This window comes from Lissotriton vulgaris, chromosome 7 (genome assembly GCF_964263255.1).
Source record: "Lissotriton vulgaris chromosome 7, aLisVul1.2, whole genome shotgun sequence".
Lineage (NCBI taxonomy): Eukaryota > Metazoa > Chordata > Amphibia > Caudata > Salamandridae > Lissotriton > Lissotriton vulgaris.
This window is the reverse complement of record NC_141695.1, coordinates 1057291523-1057309016: the sequence shown is the minus strand read 5'-3', so window position 1 is coordinate 1057309016 and position 17494 is coordinate 1057291523. Positions and strand designations below refer to the sequence as shown.

At 44.3% G+C, this 17494-nt stretch overlaps 1 pseudogene; it reads left to right on the top strand.

The window, feature by feature from the left end:
* Window positions 1-14364: 14364 nt before the first annotated feature.
* Window positions 14365-15831, top strand: LOC147702919 (isocitrate dehydrogenase [NAD] subunit gamma, mitochondrial pseudogene; annotated as a pseudogene).
* Window positions 15832-17494: the final 1663 nt, after the last annotated feature.

The following is a 17494-nucleotide window of genomic DNA, read 5'->3' as shown; positions in this document are numbered from 1 at the left end:
ATATTTTTTAAAACATCCATTTACACACTTATTTAACCATTTATTCTTCCATCAAACTTTACAAATATATATATAAAACAAATTTATTTTTCAGAAAGACACACATTCACTGGATGGTGTCATCAGTGATGTCAAGAGTGATGTCACTGACCATGTCATGAGTGATGTAATATGTGTCATCATCAGCAGTGCATTGCAGGCGCGCAAGTTATAGTGAGTCCAACTAACTATAACGTGGGAATTTCAATGGTTTTATGTCAGTAAAATTTCCAGGTAACTATAACTGGTGTGAAACCTATGGTTTTTTCAGTGAATTTAATAGGTTTTGTAAATGCTAATTCCTAACTATAACTGGTGTGAAACCTATGGTTTTTTCAGTGAATTTCATAGGCTTTTTAAATGCTAATTCCTTTCTATATCGATTTTGTAACCTGCAATATTTTTTTATTTGCTGATTTGTGTGAGTATAAATTAGTATTATTTTTTTTATAATAATATTTTTTTTAACATTTTTTTTAATCATTTTTTCTTGGGGCACTCTGGGTCCGCGCACCGGTAAGCTCCCCGGAAAGCGCACCCAGAGCACTACTTGCGTTCGTGTAAAAAAATATGAACGAAAAGTAAAAATAACGCAAGACATTTAGTACCATACATATAAAAGCAGTTTTTTTGAATAAGGAAATGAAAATAATTTTGCATTTCCGTGAAACTATCAAAACGTCACTTCGGCCCGCCGCGTAAGCTCCCCCGGAAGCGCCTACGTTCGCGCCGCGTATGCGCCTCGGAAGCGCCTACGTTCGCGCCGCGTATGCGCCCCGGAAGCGCCTACGTTCGCTCCGCGTATGCGCCTACGTTCGCGCCGCGTATGCGCCCCGGAAGCGCCTACGTTCGCGCCACGCATGCGCACCCGGAATCGCTCCGGTGCGCGCAGCGTCAGCGCGTCAAGTCATGTGACCTTAAAATAACACTTTTCCTTGGTTGCTAACAGTTTTCTTTTACAAAGAATGAAATCCCCACCCATTTCCTTCACTTCTTCTTTCACTTTTGTGACTGAAAGACCTGCCTTTTTTTCTCTTCGATCTTGCTTGGTTAATCATGGCTGCCAGACCATCCAGCAGTGAAGATGAGCCTGAATTCATTGATGAAGAGCCTCCTCAGCCAAAGGTGAAAGACCATTTCATCTGGAATTTTTTTTCCATACCAGATGGACAGAAAAAGGTGAATGCTCCAAAAGTGGAGTGCAGGATCTGCAAAAAAGTCCTGTCACGGGGTGACCCCAAAAATAAATATTCTTTTGGGAACTTCACAATGCTTCGCCATGTGGAGAGAAGGCACCCCCAGAATTTTGGCCGGGAAAGTGTCAGGGCTCTGGCACAAGAGTTTCCCAGTGATCGGGCCTCTACATCCACCGGAGGAGCAACTACTTCTGTGAGGGGGCGATGGCAGGAGCTGGTTCCAAACATTCAGCCTGCATTCAACAAAGGTGTCCTGAAATGCAGATACTGCGATCAACTCCTTACCTTTGGGGAGCAAAGTGTCCTGCTCATGGTTCGAGCATTGGAGAACCATCGCTGCCGTTCCCAGCCCTAATTTTTTTGTTTTTTTGCTCCTGTTGAGCAGTTTCAATTCCCTGTTTTTGTTTCTGTTCTAAAAAAAGAAAAAAGAAGAAAAAAAAAGTTCTTTTCAGAACTCCCTCCAATTCTCATCAAAGAGCTATATTCTTAAAAAAATGAAAAAGAGTAAGTGAAGTGGAGTACATTGATAATGGAAAGGAAAATGAGTAAGAAAGAACAGAAAGGTATGAGAGGAGAAAGGAAGTGAAGTAGGGGGGCTGAAAGAAGGTGAGTGTTGGGAAGGAAAGTAAGGAGAAGGAGAGTGAATATGGGGAATGTGGATATTCAAAGAAAATGTTGAAAGGGAACGGGGGTGTGGAAGGGTAAGAAAAGATGCATTGCTGGAGTTGCATCATTTTTGTGACACCCTCCAGCAATGCATCTCTTTTGCGCTTACAGATACGTCTGAAATACTGACGTTTCTGTAAGTACTTTCAACATAATATGTCATATATTTAATATGACGCATGACTAGAAGACAGAAGGCCTCATTTATGAGGCCATGCATCACTTTAACGCCACCGGAACGTCACTTTTTGTGATGCACCAGTGCTGTAGAAAATGCACCATATTCAGTCATATTTACAAAGTGACGCATCTAGGTAGATGCGTCACTTTGTAAGCCCCTGCGCCACATTATACCTACTACAGGTGTAATGTTTGTAAAAGGGACGTATTGACGCAAGAAAGGGTCGTAGAGGTGACACAGTGAATAAACTGGGTTTCCCCATGCTACGCTCCCCGGTCCGGTCCCCGGAGCGTGTACCGGGCGCTCCCCACGCGCAAATCGATTTTTTTTTTTTGCCCCGCAGGATTCTATTATAGCCCCCACATCAAACCTAGGGGTTCAGGGGGGGTCTACCCTGCCCCCTTATGGTCATTTCCCCCTTTTTTTTGCCACCTCTTGTGTCTCGATCCTACCGAGACACAAGATGGCGGCCGCTCCGGACTGTTTTGAATGTTTACAGACACCTGTGAGCCAATCAGCTTTCCGTCCGCAAGTCGCGTAGCACGCTCGGTGCGCGCCCCAGTGCGCGTACCGGGGCGCGCCTATAGATATATATATTTTTTTGAACCTAAATTACTCAAAATCCACTGCAGCACATATCTTGAGACATAGCAAAGGCACATCGGGCTACCAGTCCCTACAATTTTGCCAAGTTTGGTGGAAAACCATTCAGCCGTTCGGTCTAAAAGTGAGTTCGACCGCCCTATGGAAATTAACATGGGGAAAACACGTTTTGGGATCCCCCTTTTATCTTAGCCCCCGCTTGACGAATCCCCCCGAAACTTTCAAGGAAGAACCAGATCTCCGCGAGGCAAATTTGAGGAAATTTTCAGGCAGATTCATCAACCGCCGCTAAAGTTATTCTAAATAGAATTTTGAGATTTTGCATTGAAAAAAATCCTAACTATAACTACCCTATATATATGTATCAAACAATGCCCCTCCGATACAGACAAGCGAGAAGCCACACGGGGGAATCTTGATGGAAGCCTTTATTTGACACTGGGCATGATACACGATGTGTCTAGGCGACCATTGGCCTCATCAGATGCCTCTGTAAATGCAGCACCAGTCCATATCCTCCTTTGAATCTCCTCCTGCTCGCCTAATGGTTGGAGAACATCACCCGACAGCTGTTGGCTTGCAAGCCTACAGTAATCATTTGGTCTTGACTACAGTACCCAGGATGCACCATTATGGGAAGGCAATGAGTGGGGGAAACAGCGTGACTGTCAATGTCCATGGGGAAAGGTGAGTACTTTTGCGATGGCTTGTCACATTTGGAAATAGTGTCCTCTGGCTTCCTCCGGCCCCCACTGACGTTCAAGCCCCTCTTGCAGCAACCGGGCGAGCAGCGAGTCGAGATGCAGTGATTCCCGGCTCCTCGTATAGTGACGAGCCTCTCCTGGCAGCAGCCCTGTCCCTTCCCTGCAGTCTGAGGCGGGGTGGAGCTACCACCAATCCCTTGGTTGCAAAAAAAATCATCAGCAGCTGTGCCAGAAACGCTCTGGCCTCAGAATGGAACGGGGCCTCTCAAACACGCTACTGGCATGTATAAACATCCAACAATGCCCCTCCGATACAGACAAGCAAGAGGCCACACGGGAGAATCTTGATGGAAGCTTTTATTTGACACTGGGCATGATACACGATGTATTTCGGCGACCATACGCCTCATCAGATGCCTCCGTAAATGCAGCACCAGTCCATCTCCGCCTTTGAATCTCCTCCTGCTCTCCTATTGGTTGGAAAACATCACCCCACAGCTGTTGGCTTGCACACCTACTGTAGTCCGTTGGTCTTGACTACAGTACCCAGGATGCACTATTATGGGAAGGCAATGCGTGGGGGAAACAGCGTGACTGTGAATGTCCACGGGGAAAGGGCAGTATTTTTGCGATGGCTTGCCACATTTGTAAATAGTGTCCTCTGACTTCCTCCGGTCCCCACTGACGTTCCAGCCCCTCTTGCAGCAAACGGGCGGGCCGCGAGTCCAGATGCAGTGATTCTGGCTCCTCATATAGTGACGAGCTGCTCCTCGCAGCAGCCCTGTCCCTTCCCTGCAGTCGAGGCGGTCGGAGCTACCAATCCCTTGGTTGCAAAAAAATCAGCAGCAGCTGTGCCAGAAACGCTCCGGCCTCAGAATGGAATGGGGCCTCTCAAACACGCTACTGGCCAGCGTGTATAAACATCCAACAATGCCCCTTCGATACAGACAAACGAGAGGCCACATGGGGGAATCTTGATAGCAGCCTTTATTTGACACTGGGCATGATACACGATGTATTTCGGTGACCATTCGCCTCATCAGATGCCTCGGTAAATGCAGCACCAGTCTATCTCCGCCTTTGAATCTCCTCCTGCTCTCCTATTGGTTGGAGAACATCACCCCACAGCTGTTGGCTTGCACGCCTACTGTAGTCCGTTGGTCTTGACTACTGTACCCATGATGCACCATTATTGGAGGCACACATATATACATACATTTTATATATTACCTACTGACAGTCACCAGTAAGTAGTTATAGTTAGGACCAAGTTTCCATAAGAAAAGCATTTTTTGACGTGCTTATAACTTTGGCACCGTTTGACAAATCTTCACTACATTTTTCAAAAAAGTGACCTCTTGACTCTAGTTCTGCATGGGAAGTTTCGGAGCAATCCATCAAGCCGGGGGCTTAAATGGGGGGGTCAAATAAAATGCGTTTCCCATGTTAGTTCCCATAGAGATTTTAAACGCAACTATAGCCCGAACTGCTGAACAGAATTCCACCAAATTTGGGCAGAAAGCTAGCTCTTGGTCCAGAAAGAGACCTTTCTGTTATTTGGTGTAAATCTTTAGTTTTAGAAAAATTAAAGGAAAGCCACATTTGTACATCTAGATGCGCGGACCTTCTGCAAATCTTGCAATGTCATGCAGAGATCTAATTGGTTGCCAACATTTAAACCGGGATGTTTTGGTTGCCATCTTGGGACTCGGACTGAGCTGGGTTCCAAAGAAAAACATTAAAAAAGAGAAGGGGAAAGTGTAGAAATAGGCCTGTTGGTGGGGCCCGCTAGAACCAAAAAGCTTTTATTTTTAAATTTTTGCTGGGAAAATCGTGCAGATTGGTGAATGTCTGCAAAACTTTTTTCCAAAAACCAAGCGTGGTCTCCCGCGTTTGTTTATAGATTGCCCCCCCCGGGTGGGCCAGGTCCCGGAGGCTTATTTCTATAAATAATAGGGGGAGGGAGCTGCATGCGGCCCCCTCCTCATTGCAGATATGGGCCCTAGGGACCTCCACTTCCCCGGGGCCAGGGAAAACAAAAATGAAAAGGAGGGGGTCACCTGGCTCCCCTTCTGAAGGCCTTTTATGGCCTCAAGGACTCCGCCTACCTTGGGCTTCGTCATAAAATTATGAAGGGGCTGTGCTGATCTCCCTCCTTACACATAAATTGCCCTAGGAACAACCACCTCCCTGGGGTGAAGGGCGTTTGTTAAAGGAGGAGGGAGGCTGGGCGGCGCACTCCCCGGGCCATATTCAGTCCCATATAAACAAAGCAGGTGCCACAGTTGAAGCTCCCCTTCTGTAAAGCAAAATGATCCTAACTTCTTGGGCTTGGTGAAGGCAAGGCAAGTGTGTTTCCTCTTGTATTCCCTGTTGATAAGCAATCTGAAATCCTTAATGGAGGTGAATGCATCATTGATCTATAGGAGTGCAATCTTATCTGTAGTGACTGTTATGAGTGGATTCTTTCTTGTCTTGAGAAAAGAGTCCATAGCTCTCCTTTTTAACTTCCCCAACTATGAAAATGCCCAAAATCATCTGCAAGATCTGCTTGTTTGGCCCGCCCTATTTTCCTTAATAGTATGTGAAGGTCTTACCGCCTTTTCCAATGTTGATGGACAGCTTACCAAAAGGCCTTTGAGTGCATTTCCTGCCAATTTTGTTGTTGCATTCTTGATGCAGAGAAATTTTGAAGACATCTCCACCAAACAAAGAAGCACTTACATCATATAGTTAGGAGGAAGTACCCTTGCTTGGTGGAGATTCCCCTCTTTGTAGTCTCATCATGTTTTCTATATAAGGAGTTATGTTATCACAGATTTGTGGATCAAGACGCTTGAGGAACAATCAAATTGCTGAAATTACATGTACACAAGGTCAGTGGAGACATTTCCTCATGGTCCATTACGCACCTGTAGTGTAGAATATGCAATAGTTATTAACAAACGCGGTATTACCTAATAATTAAGCAGTAGAAAGTACTCCATTTGGGTCGACATTTTATGCAAAACTGTGGACTATTGCTGGATAAAGGGGCTGGTGAGGCTCCATTCTGGCCCAGTCACACACAGCTACTGATACACCCGCTCACACCCCCATTTAGCTACTTACACACCCATTCACACACCCCAACAACCACTAATACAACCACTAACAGACTAATACAGCCACTCACACACCCACTCACACAACCATACAGTCACTCACGCACCCAGAAAACTACTCACACACCCATAATGCCTCTCACACACCCAATTACAGATCCATATAGCCACTCACTCACACACACTTTCAGATCTATACACCTATTCACACACCCACTCGCAGACCCATACAGCTACTCACACACTCACTCAGAACCATACAGCCACTCACAGACAATCTTGAATATGAGGTACAGGCAATTAAGGAGATAATACATCACAAGGGTAAACTTTGGTATCTGATTTTTTGGAAGGGCTACGGCCCTGAGGAGGATACTTGGTCTCCTCTGCCGCTTCCATGCCATGCATCCGATCACGTGACTCTGGCCTCATGTTGGGATTCAGGGGGTGATGTCATTAGCCATCACCCTCAACCCGCATGCACAGCTGATCTCCTAAAGGGCCCTTGATCTCCTGATATGTGCTTGCCCTGCCTGGTATCTGTGCACTATTTGTTATGTGTGTACTGAACCTGGTTAGAGTGCACTGGGCTTAGTTGGATAACCATTGTGTGTGTGTGTGCACAGGACTGTCAATTGGTGATTGTGCTGTCTGTGCTGTGGCATCAAAACAAAATTGAACAATACTGAGTGCCTACTTACCCCGCTGGGAATCAGTAAGTAATGTTCCCATGAGCAGGAATCACACCTTGCATGTACAGTACCTCATTGCTCCCACTACTTATGTTATTTGCATTCTAATTGTTTTGAAAGTGGCTGCACGGCCCAAGTCATGTAAAGGACATGGCCGCCATCTTGGGTGTGGTCACAGAAGTAGCCTATTTACATTAGCCTCATCTGCTGCTCAGCACTCGTTTTTAGCACTGTTTCCAATCCTGGCAATATACTCCTCTGTGGCAACTGAGTCATCTGAATCATGGTAGGCTGGTTTGTACTCGTTGACTTTGCATATTTAATTCAGAGAGAGATCCTTAGACCACGAAAAGAATCAGGACTTAATTGGTGTTAATGCCCAATCTTTACTCAATTGAACTAAGTGGTGCTAATATCCAAACTGTATGCGAGTGGGCATTGATGAGCATATTGTAAACTACTAAGAAGCACTCTATATGAGCGCAGTGTGCTAAAGAACCTGATGAGAAATAACTGTATTTGGAAGTGGTAAGGGAACTTGATGAGAACACTGTTATAAGTGCTAAAAGACTTTGAAAATTCACAATGACCCTATTTCATAAAGATAATGTGCTAATAACGATTGCCTAGATATCTCTGTGAAATATATGAATCATTCTCTGTGGAAGGCACAAACCTAAACTGGCTTGAAAAATGTGTGGTACGTTGCACACCTTCCTCGACTTAGTGCCCAAGATCAAAAGAACTAGATGTGGTGGCCGCTCTTTTGCCTATAACTCAGCCAAACTTTGGAACTCCCTGCCCCTCCACCTGCGAGCAAAGCCCCATCTGTTAACCTTCTGTAAACTTTTTAAAACTCTGCTCTTCAACAAACCTGCATAGACCCTAACTATTTTACCGCACACGTTTGTCTGCAGCGCTAGAACGCCTTAGGGTAGCTATCGCACTTTACAAATGGCCTTTTCATTTCAATCAGAGACTAAATCCATTGAGATTGTATGGACTGCAAGTAACTCTTAAACCAGGGAACAGTCCTTTGATGTTAGCAACCAAGGGTGAATGTTCACTTCTCCTCAATAATACAACTGCCTGAAAGATGTGCCAGCATGTGACTAACACCTTGAATCCCATGCAAGTAAGGGGGATTAGTGTTATATATGTAATGCATAGTGAAGTAGATTCACAGTTTCTATGCTTTTAACCCAGCACTAATCCTTGGTCATCATTGTTTCAGGTCTCCCTCTTCGTAGAACCCTCCCCAAAATACTTCCCCTCATCAGGTCATTCCGATCGTCTGGCGTGTATAATCACAGAGGCGGTGCTGCCAGAAGGTGGGCATTGAAGGGTACTGCGCATGAGGAGCATGCTCCCAACATGAATATACCGAATCCATGTCAGCACATGGATGTTAAACTCATCCAGGGCACATGTTCTTCCCACCACACCATAAAGAGGTCGGCGAAACTTGGAGGAAAACACATGCCTATCGCCGTACGTTCGACCTGTCTGAAATACAATAAAGTTGTTACATGATCAAGCCATTTAAGGAAATCCCTACTGTCTTGAATGTATGATGGTAAAGCAGTGACAGAAGGATGGCGAAAGAAATCAATGTACTTGGAAGTGTATTCTAGGAGGGCCCCCTTAAAGGAGACAATAGGTCTTCCTGGCGGTTTGGAGGCATCCTTGTGTATATTTGGAAGAAGACAAAAAATTGGGATTTTAGGATGTTTGCTACACAAAAATCTATACTCCTCCAATTCAGTCAGGCCTCTTTCTCGCAATTCCCTCAGTTTTTCATAATATACAAGATGGGAGTTAGTTATTATACATTTCTGTACCATTTCATTACACATCACATTGTCCTGATGGCTATATCCCTCCTTGAGAAGAAAGACCGGCCACTAGTGTATGCGCCTTCACCAACGTAGGTAATTCCTCAGATAATTTATTAACAGGGTATTGTTTGGCAACAAATCTGGGAAATACAGACTTGTGAACATCCCTCCACTTGTGTGCCGCGACCTTGTTAATGTCACCATACAAGGGGACTGATTCAGGCTCTGTGCTGTGAAATTGTGACCAGAAATCCTCCTACTCAGAAGTGGGTTCAGGACAGGAAGGTTTACATTTTCACTCAAATGATGAATGATTTCAACTAGTTCAGGTCCCTGGATAAATCTTTTTTTCTGCTGTTATCCTCAATATTCAAAGCAGAGTTATTATCATCTGGCTCGAATCTAGGAATCTTAGGTGAAAAAGGACTCTAGCCTTGAAGGCGGCCTCTATAGCCATTGGAATGAATTGTTGTATAGTGGCCAAAGAAGTTGGTGGGTCCATGGAAGGACAAGGTATGTCCTCAGCTGTCTCCTCCATTGCCAATTTAATCCCCAGTAAAGCACGAGTAAGACGCCAAGAAACCAGACAATACTTCCTATATTGATTGTTTTCTAAGCAACACAGGTATTGTGAGAACTCCCTCTGGAACACGGTCTGAGTTGTGCCATTTTCCTTGGGGAATTTCCCCTTTGAGCCAGAGCAGCGCTCAGTGCCACCGCTCCATAAACTGGCAACTTCCCTCTGCATGGCCACATAAATTCGCTAGGAAAAGGTACTCCGAAGGATTGCTAAAGCAAATCATAGAGAGCGGCAATGCTCCCGATGCATCCCGCTTACTTCTGCAAAGCGTAAGGACGAGATAGACTGAAATAGGAGGATTACTAATGGCAACCCTCAAATATACCAATAAAGAAAATACCAAACACGAGTGTTAGCTAGGGTCATTCAGCAGCAGAAGAGGAAGAAATCTAAAGCCTTTTAAACATGGTTAACAGAGAAAGCCGTTTGGGTACAGAAAGCCTGTTTTTCAAACTACAGAAAGAATTCCCTTTCAAGGATGGGACCGTGGTCGGAGGGCTGCCTTCTATAGGAAATGCAAACCCACATCCACCCAAATCTCAACCCTTGCTTCATACTAACTCCTTCTGCATAGGATCCTTTAAAGCTTCAGAGTCTCAGATCAGGGACCCAATCACTCCTGTCGAAGTAGGCAATAATTCGAAGTAATGAAGAAAGCCATTTGATCATAAATCTACATGGATTTTTAGGTCTAGCTTACCAGTGCAACTGTAACCTGACCTTTCACCCTGCACAAATGTTGTTATACAGTTATTTGCTACCACAAAACACATATTAATTCCCATGTTATTGGTTATGCTTCAGATTACAATATAACATTCCTTTGAAGCGAGACCTATTGGCTTTGTCAATACTTTTTCTCTTCACTGAAAGGCCTCTTTGAAACTCAGCTGTGTCAGATTTAAGAATTGTCACTCAGTGTAAGAGATCTCTTTGAAAACGCCTGTTTCGGAAAAATACAAGTTTTTTTTCTTAACCTGGGCGTTTTGTGCCCAATTACTGTTGACCCTGGTGAACAGGTGAACTGAGGTCTTTACCTGACCTGCTTTCTGGAACAGAAGGAGCTAGGAATCGACACTTTATAGTGTGAAACACCTGCTGCCGGTCTTCACTTCCGTTGTGTAGGAGAAACCCGAGCCTGCCAAGAAAGCCCTACAGTCTAAGAAGTTAAAACGAAGCAACGGTCGAAGCAAAAACCAAGAGACATAAACTGGCATGAACAGTTTACCTTCAAATATTTACTCAATACAAAGGCCAAAATATAATGCAGTTTCCCAAAATCCGACAGCGCATCATTAGTTTTGTTTACAATGGCGTTTGTTTGTGTATGTTTTCCATGAGAAGTTTCTACAGGGCCATATATTTAACGGATAAATCAGTTTTATGATAACACTGGTTCGAAGAAGGAAAAGGTGTTTTAAAATATTTGAGAGAACACAAAGGTAGTATGAAACTTATACCGACATTTGAGCAAAATGGTGTTCCTGAAAGAAAAAAGCTATTCTGCTGAGTATACCGCGGACAATTATCTCATTATGTATTCGCCCATATATCAGAGCCCGGGCATTTCTCAAACTCATGGTTCCTCTCTCCCAAAAAATCTGCATCAGCAAAGAATATTGCTTACACGCACATCCAGAAAATGAGACACTCTGAAATAGGCATTTTGGCCCTCGTCTTGATAACCACAAGTTACAAGCTCCAATATGGGCACCGCAGATAACCAGAACTCCACACTGTAATCCTAACTTTACTACTCCTAAATGCCTTTTGTGAATACCGAAAGTTTTAAAGTTAGGATTTTGTCTTGGATTACTTTTGTGAATCGGGCCCCCCATTTCTAACAAGGCCATTAGTCCTTTCTTCATTTTCCACATTTGAAAATACTATTCGCCAATAAACAGAGACCTCAACATTCTCGAATGGGAGGGGGGATGGGGGAGGTGCATTTATGGCAGTTGGGCAGTATCAATCACGCACTAATACTTTTTTTAAGATAGAAATTGGAGGAAGAGGTAAATAAGGGATTGCCAGACACATAATGTACTTTTGAGGAGGTCACTTATTCAGAAAAAGTAGTTACTATAAATGGGTCACCTGGATTCCTAACTTTACTACTCCTAAACTGAGACAAAATCCTAACTTTATGACTTTTGGTAGTCACAAAAGGCATTTAGGAGTACTAAAGTTAGGATTCCTAACTTTACTACTCCTAAACTGAGACAAAATCCTAACTTTATGACTTTTGGTAGTCACAAAAGGCATTTAGGAGTACTAAAGTTAGGATTCCTAACTTTACTACTCCTAAACTGAGACAAAATCCTAACTTTATGACTTTCAGTATTCACAAAGGGCATTTAGGAGTAGTAGGAACTCTATTGTTTGATTAATAAAAATCTTTACAATGGTAAACATGCATCAGTGATAATAAAAACGTGTATCACTATTACTGAAATATTTACACATGGTACAAAAAACACGTCTATTCTCAAATAATTATTATTTTTCCTTTAAAAATCTTCCTATGAATGTCCGTTTTAGTCCGTTTGTATCATCACAGTAAATAAAAAAATAACGTTCAAATCTAAATAATTAAAAAGAACCTAGCAATCCATTTTTGTTGGCAAAAAAAAAAATTGCTTTGTCTAAGTTGTACAATCTTCATAATGAGTACTTAAAAAAAACAGTTGGGGGCTGTTGTTGTCCCTTGTGGTTTAACGTCTGGTAAGGTCACAGAACAAGGCCATTGTCATTAAGAATAGATGGTTGATACTACTGGGTGCGCGGGTCCATTAATAAGGTGGAGACCCTACAAATGATGGTTTAATGGACCTGGGACATACAAGAGGCCAAGAGATCGTCTGTGTAAAGAAAGAGGCCATGGTCAACTGCAATTTGATAGAGCAGAGGGTTTGGTCCTCCCTTTTATTGTTGACCATTGTTTACTTGCTGGCTCTCTCGGATTATAAATCTTCTTGCTGCTCTCGTCATGAACTTGGTGAACCGGATTTTGAGCATTGGGTTGTCTGGATTCATTGATGCAAGGATGGCTTGTCTGCACGGGCGAATGCAGAGTTTATTCCATTCGCTCTTTAACATGATCTTTCGGTCATCGAGTAGTGCAGGGCAAAGACAAGCCACATGCTCAATTGATTCCTTGCTACTCCCACAACCCCTGCACATTACGTTGGTACTTACGCGTTGCCAGCTTGGCAGGTGATACAGGAATGGCCATTCGCCCATTCTGGGGGCCATGAATCTTTTTTTCCACAGCACTGAGTAGGGACATGACAGGTATGGGGCCATAATCCCCGGCTTGAACCATGATGCAATTGTCCAGGATCAGTTGAGCTCTGTCCGAATGAAAGAACCAGAGGCGGACGTTCCTTTTGATGTGAATTTTGAGTGCCTGCTGCAATGGGTTCAAGTTTCAGATTTCTTCTGAATCCAGGGGTTTTAGGGAGTCTTGTAGGTATCTCCAATATGATCTACCAAGTTGACCGACTGAGATTTCCTGCCACAGGAGGGCCTCCATGCTTCCTTTTCTGGAGCTACGCAACTTATTACACAGCCTGATGAATGCTCCAGCCCCTACTGCTTGATGATCTTGAAGGCCAAACTCAAGACGTATTTGGGCAGGGGATGAAGATTTCAGTATGCTCAGCACTTGTTTGAATATTCTTGTTGTTATTTTATTCACAAGACTGTTGTCATTCCCTTGCATGATCTCCTGGCTATAGATGAGAAAGTTGGTAATTTTTGCCTTCATGACAGTTATGAGCGGGGTCATGCATGGCCCGGAAAGTTGTCTGGCGAGGGTCTTAAATGCCATCTGGATTGTCAGAGCTTTGGCTTCTACCTCATCTCTGTGTTTAGAGAAAGAGCCCCTTCTGTCCATGTGGACCACCAGGTACTTGTAAGAGATGGCTTTAACTACACTTTTACCGTTGTATAACCAACTGCTGCCTCTGTATTTCCTTTCTCGAAGGTGATTGCCCTTGTCTTTGTTAGGTTCAATTCTAGTTTGTTCCGATGGTCAAGGAATCTCTGTAAGCCGACTCTGGTATGGCTTAGCAGTACTAAATCGTCTGCATACAATAGGTTGCCAACTCTTTCCCCGGCGATTTTTGGTGGATGAGAATTAACTTTGTCGAGTGACTCTGACAAATCGGAGATGAAGAGGTTGAAAAGGAGGGGCGCTAACACACAGCCTTGTTTTACTCAGCATGATGTTTGTATTTTCCTTGAGGTATGTGATCCATCCCCAAGTTTTATGCGGATCCAGGTGTTGGTGTGTAGTGCAATTATAAATCGTAGAAGCATTAGTGGAATCCTCCATTTCCGCAATTTAAGTCATAATAGGCTTCGAGGCACGCGGTCAAAGGTGGCCTTAAAATCCACAAAGCAGCCATGCATAAACAATCCTGAGGAAGCCGCTTTGTCCAACAGGACAGATATTGGGAGCAAGTTTGTTATGGTGCCTGATTTTTACACGAATCCTGACTGGTAAAACGGTATTAGATGTTTTTTCGTTGCCCAGGACGCCAGATCATAAAGGAGAAGTTTGGTGTAGTATTTCGATTCTACATCCAATAGAGTGATCTTTGTATAGTTTTTCAGGTCTGATCTCTTTCCTCCTTTATAGATTGGATGTATGATGGTGCCAAGCCAAGATTCTGGTAATTCCGAGTTAGTCCAGCAGTAGGAAAAGAGGGGTGCCAATTGATGGGCCCAGCATTCTGTGTCTTGTTTAAACACAATGGCTGCTTGCTGCTCCCCCACCACGGCTCGGCTCCTGCAGCCGCTGCAGTGCGGCCTCGGACAGCCCTTGCAGGGACTCGGGGCCAACTCCATCAACAGGCAGACCTACTCATCGCAACAAGTCATTCCTCCTCCGGCCAAGTAGGGTAGCCGACACATCGTGACCATGATCCCTGGAGATGGCATCGGGCCGGAGCTGATGCGGCACGTCATCGAGGTTTTCAGGCATTGCTGCGTCCCTGTGGATTTCGAGGTAGTAAAGGGGAACTCCACAGGCACTAACGAGGATGATATCCAGACTGCCATTATGGCAATTTGAAGGAACAGAGTGGCCCTGAAAGGAAATATTGAAACCAACCACAATATGCCTCCAAATCACAGATCCCGGAACAACCATCTCCGGACCAGCCTGGACCTGTATGCCAACGTGAGTCTGCCTGGGGTGCAGACCCGGCACAAGAACATCGACATTCTGATAGTGCGAGAGAATACAGAGGGAGAGTACAGCAGCCTATAGCACGAGAGCGCCCCTGGAATTGTGGAGAGCCTTAAGATCATCACAAGAGTGAACTCGCTTCGCATCGCAGAGTACGCCTTTAAGCTGGCTCGGGAGAACAATCGTAAGAAGGTCACGGCTGTTCACAAGGCAAACATCATCAAGCTAGGGGACGGGCTGTTTCTACAGTGCTGTAAGGAGGTGGCAGCGGGGTATCCAGACATCAACTTCGAGAGCATGATCGTGGACAACACCACCATGCTGCTGGTGTCCCGTCCACAGCAGTTTGGTGTCATGGTGATGCCGAACCTCTATGGGAATATTGTGAACAACATCTGTGCCGGATTAGTTGGTGGCCCGGGGCTGGTGCCTGGAGCCAACTATGGCAAGGTTTATTCCGTCTTCGAAACGGCCACCAGAAACACAGGGAAGAGCATTGCAGGCAAGAACATTGCAAACCCCACAGCCACCCTGCTGGCCAGCTGTATGATGCTGGACCATCTCAAGCTCCATAACTACGCCACATCAATACGTAAGGCTATCATTGGGATCATGGACGAGCAGAGCATGCACACTCCTGACATCGGGGGTCAGGGGACCACAACGGAAGTGGTGCAGGCCATCTGCTGCCAGATCGTGGTGAGGGACGGGTGAGTGGTGCCTGCATAGGACAGGATCCCGGATGCCAGTATCCTTCCAGCCCACTGATGGTTGTCGCCTTGAAGAATGAAAACGCAGCCAACAGAGGCCTGCTCTCATCGCCCAGTCATACTGTTCTGCTTCTTCTCGCTTTATATCCGAATGAACGTCCCGGAGGGGGAGATCAACCACTGAAGCCAAAATATGGAGAAGCTTTTTGTCTTTTCATGGCTGTCCGAGACTGTACCTCCGTGTCACTTTAACACAGCTGTGGCATTACGGTCGTATTGACTCTCCTCCTAGATAAGGATAGGTCTTGTTATCCAGTACTTGCAACCGCAAGGAATCTTTGCATAGTTTGAAGAAGTGCTAGGTAATTGCAAAATAATGAGGAAAGTTGACTTTGAGGCTCATAAAGGGCACAGTTTCCTCTTGTGAAAAGGTGCAAGTATAACTAGTAGGCAGGCTGCTCAGAATTGCTATGAGGTTCAGATCTTTAAGTCACAACCAAAAAAAGTGTGTGCCTCAATGCTAATGCTTTGGGCCTTGATGCATAATGATATTTCTTTGTACTCTTATAAGAAAGACTATGTCTCTTGTTTTGTGCAGTTTTCATGTTGGGCATATGGTGGGTACAGTGAATGCATTTGAACACCTTTATTGTGGCAGGCTGGTTGACTTTACTGCACACTCCATTGTGTATTTGCACTGATTGCTCTGAGTGTATATATTCCTGTTCTTACTTAATGTTCTATCCAGTAAAGACACTTGGTGGTTCCAGAACATGCACTGTCTTTGTTTGGAAATGGTTCATGGGTTCCATTTGGTTTAGCATGCCTGTAAATGTTTCTGGAAGCAGCTGAATTCCCTGGTTTCATGTTGCACCTGCTGTCGGAGTTAACTATTCTAGTTTAGTTGCTGCTTCTTGCAGTTTATTGTATGTTCCATGCAGAAGCTGTCCATTCTCTTACATCTGCAGTGTGTCTGGAAAGCTGGGACCCTGGCCTCCTCCTGGGTAACTGATCTGTGGCCTTTATTTAATGTTCTTGAAAAGCTCTTATGGGTTGTTTGTTAGTTTCGTAAATATCTGTTTATTGAAAGCTGACTTTCCAAACCATGTATGTACTTAGTAACATTTGGCAGAAATCTGCAGGAACAATAAAAGCTATCTATTCTGAAAAATAAAAATAAAAAATAAAACAACGCCTGTCGTAGGCCATTCGGCCCTGGGGCTCTGTCTGAGCGACCCTCGGATATAGTTCAAACTGTTTTATCCGTGGTAATTACCAAATTTACAAAAGCAGGTTGAGATGGTTCTGAGGGCTGGAGCGAGTGTTTAGTATTGGTTGCCAGTGGCGTCCTTGCTTTCAATTCAACTTTTTTCGTTGATGAGCCTACATCTGTTGTGCCCAGCGTTTGGCAGCAATTGAGTTGTTGGGCCATTGGTGTAGGATTGTCAGATGACCGGCTTCTTTTTCTTGTTCCTCAAAATTAGTTTTTAGATAAAATACCCATTCTGCTTCAGAGATATTAGCACTACTTTGTCCTCTTTGCTTGTCGATTTTGGAGTTGACAAAGGACCAGAAAGCTTTTGGATTGTGACTTCTATTTGCATGTATCAGTTTTAACCAAAACTGTTTGGAACGTTTGTTTTTTCATGAAATATTGCTTGTCGAAGTGCTTTTTGGGCAACCTTGTATTTATTGAATTTATGATCTTCCCCTGGGTGCCTGCGGACTTGTCTTAACATTCTATTAAGTATTGATTTTAATTTCTTGATTTCATCTGTTATTGTTGCTTGATTACGTTTTTTGGTATTTCCTAAGGTACGGGAAAAGTTTTTAAGCTGTTCCAGAGAGAAGCAGTCCCGTGCCGTAACTGGCGATGATTCATTGGTACTCCTTCGGCCTTGCAAGGCTCTGCATTTACTCATTATTGCTGGTATGATTGGGTCTTATAATTTCAACCTTTTGAGGTTTTCTTTATAATCTCCTC